Consider the following 5,646-nt stretch of genomic DNA (forward strand, 5'->3'; position numbering starts at 1 on the left):
CTAATAGGTGAGAAATTGGCATAGCCATTAAACTGACTGACATTCAAACCAAGCTTTATTACAGAAAGCTACAGAGATGATAGGATTGAAAACATGACCTTTTGCCAGAAAGCTAGTGGGAAATAGGATCATTAACCTTGAAGAAATATTAAAGATTAACCATAAAGGATTACTGAATGGAGAACCTTATACATGTTTTCTACTTCTGCTTGAGACAACAAAAAGAAATTAACACAGGAATTTAATTGAAATTAAAACTTTAAATTATTGCAGGGAGGCATTTTTGAGAGTTAGGGTTTATGAACTTTATAGGGGTGACAGTACCGAGGGTGGGTTTGGAGCGCTCTTTAAAGGTTTTTTTTTTTTTTTTTTTTTTTTTTTTGAGACGGAGTCTCGCTGTGTCTCCCAGGCTGGAGTGCAGTGGCACGATCTCGGCTCACTGCAAGCTCCGCCTCCCGGGTTCCTGCCATTCTCCCGCCTCAGCCTCCTGAGTAGCTGAGACTACAGGCGCCCGCCACCACGCCCAGCTAGTTTTTTGTATTTTTAGTAGAGACGGGGTTTCACCGTGTTAGCCAGGATAGTCTCGATCTCCTGACCTCGTGATCCACCCGCCTCGGCCTCCCAAAGTGCTGGGATTACAGGCTTGAGCCACCGCGCCCGGCCTTTAAAGGTTTTAAGAAGTGGCTGTACCTATATCTGACTGATGGGTTGAGGAAGGGCAGGTCCTGTAAGGGAAGGGATCACCTTTTCAGTCCCCCTGCTCTGATGTTTTGATGGCCCAATACACATGTTGTGGTTGACCGTGAGGTGGCACCAAACTTAATTCTCTAAATAAGGACTTGGGCACTGTTCTTCACGGTGTGAGTTACCTGACCAGACTCAGCAGATGACAATCTTCTCTCTGCCTTCAGCAGGGCTCTGCACATTGACTTCACAAGCAGTGTTGTGGGTAGGGCTCCCCGAAAAGCTGACTCTGAGACAGAGGTTTGTGTGCAGGCTGTTCATTAGGAAGGGCTCTCCATATCCACACTGTGGAAGGGAAGAGAAGAAAGCAGGGTTGGGCAGAGGGAGAAGCTAAGCTCTGAAGCAGTCCCAGCAAAGAGCTCAGCTGACCACTTGGAATGCACTGAAGCTGGGAGGGCTCTTCTGAGGTATCCCCAGTTGGTGTGTGGAGCCAGGCCTTTAGACTCCTGTGGATGAGTCACTGGATAAGGGGCTGCCACTGGAAGTAGGCATGACTTGGGCAGGGTAGTTTCCTTCAGCCCAGGGAGTCCCTAAGAGTGCTGATGGCCAAGGATCTTGCTCTAGCAGCTTTTTGACCATGTGGGGGAATAACTCTTCATTCACGAAAGGGGATCTGGGAGCATCACAGCGTCCACCACAGCAGCTTTCCCTGGCTTCTTCTTGGGTCTGAGTCTTTCCTTCACTCTTTACATAAGAAGCCTTTTCCTCCAGGAACATATTTCCCTTCCCCTCATTCCTACCAAACCCTTTGCCACCCCAGTACAGGGAGTGAGTGCAGAGCCACAGATTCTGTTTATTCTGAAATGTATTCCTCCCTCCCTCTTTTCTCATCTTCTTCATTTCTCTCTTTCACCTCTCATCAGGCAGATTCATGGCCTTGTGACAGCCAGCCTAGATGGCAAGCTAAATGTCAAGCTGATTTATTCCTCTTTGGAGAGTTTCCATTCTCCCTTTCATGGCTGTGAATTCCCTCTCTGTCCTTTGCAAACACCTTGTGGATGAATCCCAGCGCAGTAGTGCAGTCAACAGAATGCTGGACTGCAGCCTGCGTTAGCTGAAGCAGTCATTTGTAGGAGCTCAGTCAAGGCCTGTTTCCTCCATTAGTTCTCCAAAACAGGCAGAGGCCATAGAACCAAGTGATCTCCTTCTAACTCCAGCATTCAATAATATTTTGATTTGAAGGATTTTCACAACAGGAAATGGCAACAAAAGAGATGCCAGATTCTTTGCTGCTTATCTCACCCACACAGAATACCAAAGTCTCTTTTCCCAAATAAATGCAAGATGTGGGATTAGTTATGGCATAGCCTGAAGTGTTTGGGGGAGTGAAAGTTTTAAAACCCCAGAACGTCTTGGAAACCAGTCTGTATCGAAATCAGCAAGTTCTTAGCAGCTCATCTTGCAGCTGCACCTAGCCTGTCTGGGAGGCTCCTGTGGAAGGGTAAGTGAAGGTGAATCAGGACTTGTGTTGGGCTGCATTTGAAATGCACGGAGCAGCACACTGCAGCAAGAGAGGTTTCCTGCTGGCTTCATTCTACTGGCCTCCCTCCCCTTTTATTAATCTTAATTTAACTGAATTTAGCTATCAGTGTCGGTATTTTCTGTAGCGAATTTTTTTTTTTTTTTTTTAAGGCATGAGGCGGAGCCATTGTAAACACTGGCCCTTAGAAGGAACTCGGCTCAGATACCGGATAGAGACCCCCTTCAAACTGTCCTTTCTATTCCAGGCTGGGTGTCTCATTCAGTAGTGACAGACTGAGAAATGAGCGGCACAGGTTAAAGATAGAGGAGGTAGAAGCAGGAGAGAAAAGGTTAGTGGAAAAGTGAACTTGACTGTTCAGAGGGCAGAGCTGAGCTTATTTGCATAGTAACTCAGGTGTGGTTACTTATTTACGAAACACATTTCTTATGAGGTGTGGAAAATAGGCTACCTGTGAACCTGATCTCTGGCCTAGAATGCTCATGGTCAGGAGGCAGAGCCCAGCAGGGACCCCACTCCCAAGACCTTCCATTTCACCTCTTTAATTACCTGCAGAAGCAGCAGAATCCGAAACATCTTGTTTGCTTGTCTTCCCCTCCTGGCGAGACTCTGAGGTCCTAAAGAGCCGGGATAAGTTTTTGGTCACTATTGTTTTCCTTGGCATATGGCAGGCCTTCAGTAAATAAATGGGTAATGAATGAGCATTGGAGTAACCTGCTGAGTGACTTGGCGGTGAACCTGGAAGCAACCTGGAAGTTGGAGACCGGTAAATACAAAAGAGAAGGAGAGGTTTTGGATCCCAGACTTAGACACATACCCTGAAGTGAGAGGAGGGAGTTACATCAGAGCCTGAGGGACAGAGCGGCACCATTTGAAGTAGAGGTCAGCTGTAGACACGCTGCAGGAGAAAATCACAAACAAACTTGACCTTCTACCAAGTACATGGACTGACTTCTTCAGAACAAGGCAAAAACCAAAATAACACCTTAAAAAAGGCCTACCCCCAGACAGGAATTCCCCCAGACTCACGGTAATGCTGTAGTTACATGCCAGAAAGAACAAAGAAGTGATTTAAGCATCCTGAAATTGAAACGGCTATTGCTAAACGCGGGAGAATCAGCAGAATCATTAGATTCCAGAAAATGCCGAACCTCTAAGGCCTCTGTTTTCTTCCATCCTGATGTTAGATTGCTGGCAGCCCACGCTGAGCTGCTTTATGAGAATGTGCAGCTAGGCCACTGCCTCTAGAGAGATGAGGGAGGAAGGAAGGGCAAGCTTGACTTGCTTGGAATGTGGAAGCTCTGTGTTGAAGATGAGTGAACCAGCACCGGGCACTGCTGTCTCTGCTCCTGCTGACGAATGAGGATATGGCTGGCCTTTTCAGCTGATTAGATGCAGACATGGGTATCTCCGAGTATATATATCAGTCAGGGCCCGCCTTACAGGAAAATAGAATTTATCCATAAGGGTTCAAATAAAAAGACTTTAATAAAGAGATCATTACGAGAGATTTGGGCAAGGTTAAGAGAACCACTAAGGAATGTTGAGTACCCAGAGGCTGCCTCAGTCAGGAACCATTACCTCCCATGGAGATAGGGCATGAGGAGGAAGGAAATCACAGTAACAGAACCAGGAAGAGCTAGAGCTCTGAGAAGGGGACTCTGTGGGAGCTGTCACCATGCAGGGCAGGGATGCAGGGACTGTCAGAGATAGGGCACCAAAGAAAGATAGGGGTGAGGAGGAGAGGTACCCCGCCATCACTGGTGTTATCACTGAGGAAGGAAAGAGAAGCAGAAAGGCCTAAAGCCTGGTGGTCCTGAACAGCACGTGTGGGCCGGGTACGTGGGGTGCGTGGCTTATCGAAGACATGGATCTCCGCTGATTGGTCTGTTTCCACAACTGAGAGGCTGGAATGGCTTCTGTGCAAGCTGGTGTGAGTGACCCTCCAGCGATTTGGGGACAGCAGGCAGCAGACACTGTCATTAGGTCTACTTTAATGTAAGGTAATCCAGGCAAGAGTGGACATTTGATCTGGAACACAAGGTCTTATCACCAAATAAATATTTTATCATTCAAGTCCCCTCTGAGCTGATGCAGGGACAGGGCTTTGGTGCATGCCCGAGTCCTCTGCCTCCTCTCCGATGTCCAGTGACCCCAGCGGGGCTGGGGCTGAGCCATTAGAGAAGGTGGGAAAGGGGTGGGTCAGGAGACAGGGGCTGGGTTTTCCTTTCAGGACTTCTTTTCTTTTCAGAAAGATCAAATACGATAACACGTGAAAGCATTTTCGAAGGCAGAAAATATCGTAACAAACTGACCATGTCTTTTCAGAAAATGTCCCTCAGGAGGTCTAAACCATAGCTGAGCTTCTTTGATTCATTCATTTAACAGGTATTTATTGAGCACGTGCCATATGCCAAGGGCTTATTTTCTGCCTTATTGGATTGGCAGAGTTCTTTGTATATTCTTTTCCACTCACCCAGCCTGAACTTTAGAGGTTTCATGTTAACCTCTGCTGTCTAGGGTTGATGGGGAGTATAGAAGAAAGTAGAATGCTTGTCAAGGAGTGACGGGAAATATGTTGGCGGAAATGAGATTTCAACACCCGCTTCTCATTACCTCCAGCCTCATTGGCATTCTGCCTTTTTGCTAAGGAGCTGCAGGCTGGGTCTGCATAGGGAGCAAGGACTTGAATGGCACTGCAGGGCACCATGGCAACCACACAGGTCTGCCACCAGGGAGTTCATGTCAGGTTGTACCTTGAAGCTCATCAGCTGTGGGCTCAGCAAAAAAAAAAAAAAAAAAAAGAAGAAGAAGAAGAAGAAGGAAAGAAAGAAACCCTTTCCCACTCTGTGAGGTGGAGAAAAGGGGAAGGGAGGTCAGCGTGATGGATACAGCTCAGACAGGGTGCTGTCAGTAGGGATGCATTCCTCAGTGGGGACTTGTCACTTTCAATGGCAGCTCTGCTTGTTGGGAACTTGGGATGCCGGGCCCTAGCATGGATAAAGGCACACATGTCTAGCTTGGGTTATGAAATGCCAGGATGTCCTGTCAGGATGTTTGTCTTTGAGCAAGAATCAAAGGAGTAGATGGCTTTCCCCTGGTGGGGCAGTTCAGGAATCCTGCTTGTCTTGAAGGGGAACCCGTTTGAGCAGGTCCTGGATAAACCACCCACTTCCCCCATGTCCCAGACCCATTGCTTCTGGGTAGGTAATATTTTGCTGTTTCTTTCTCTAGTCAGTAAATCAGTCCTCCTACCTCATTCATATCCTGGTAAAACATGTTGGTGGGCGCCTAGTATATGCCTGGATTATCTGATGAAAGTAGCCCTAATCCAGAAGAAAGTTGTCTGCAAAGTTTCACTAAATAAGCATAAAATAGTGTCCTTACTGTAACAGAAAAGGGAAAGAAATGTAGGGCAGGGT

General features: G+C 47.1%; 1 long non-coding RNA gene across 1 annotated transcript; it reads right to left on the reverse strand.

Annotated features, from left to right (window-relative positions):
- Positions 1-902: 902 nt before the first annotated feature.
- LOC114671707 (uncharacterized) lies at positions 903-3,395 on the reverse strand. Its single transcript, XR_013402773.1, has 4 exons — positions 3,254-3,395; positions 3,042-3,122; positions 2,774-2,841; positions 903-1,029 (listed from the first exon to the last, which is right to left on the reverse strand). It is a non-coding gene; the product is annotated as an uncharacterized LOC114671707 (long non-coding RNA).
- Positions 3,396-5,646: the final 2,251 nt, after the last annotated feature.

This window comes from Macaca mulatta, chromosome 13 (assembly GCF_049350105.2).
Source record: "Macaca mulatta isolate MMU2019108-1 chromosome 13, T2T-MMU8v2.0, whole genome shotgun sequence".
Taxonomy (NCBI): Eukaryota; Metazoa; Chordata; class Mammalia; order Primates; family Cercopithecidae; genus Macaca; species Macaca mulatta.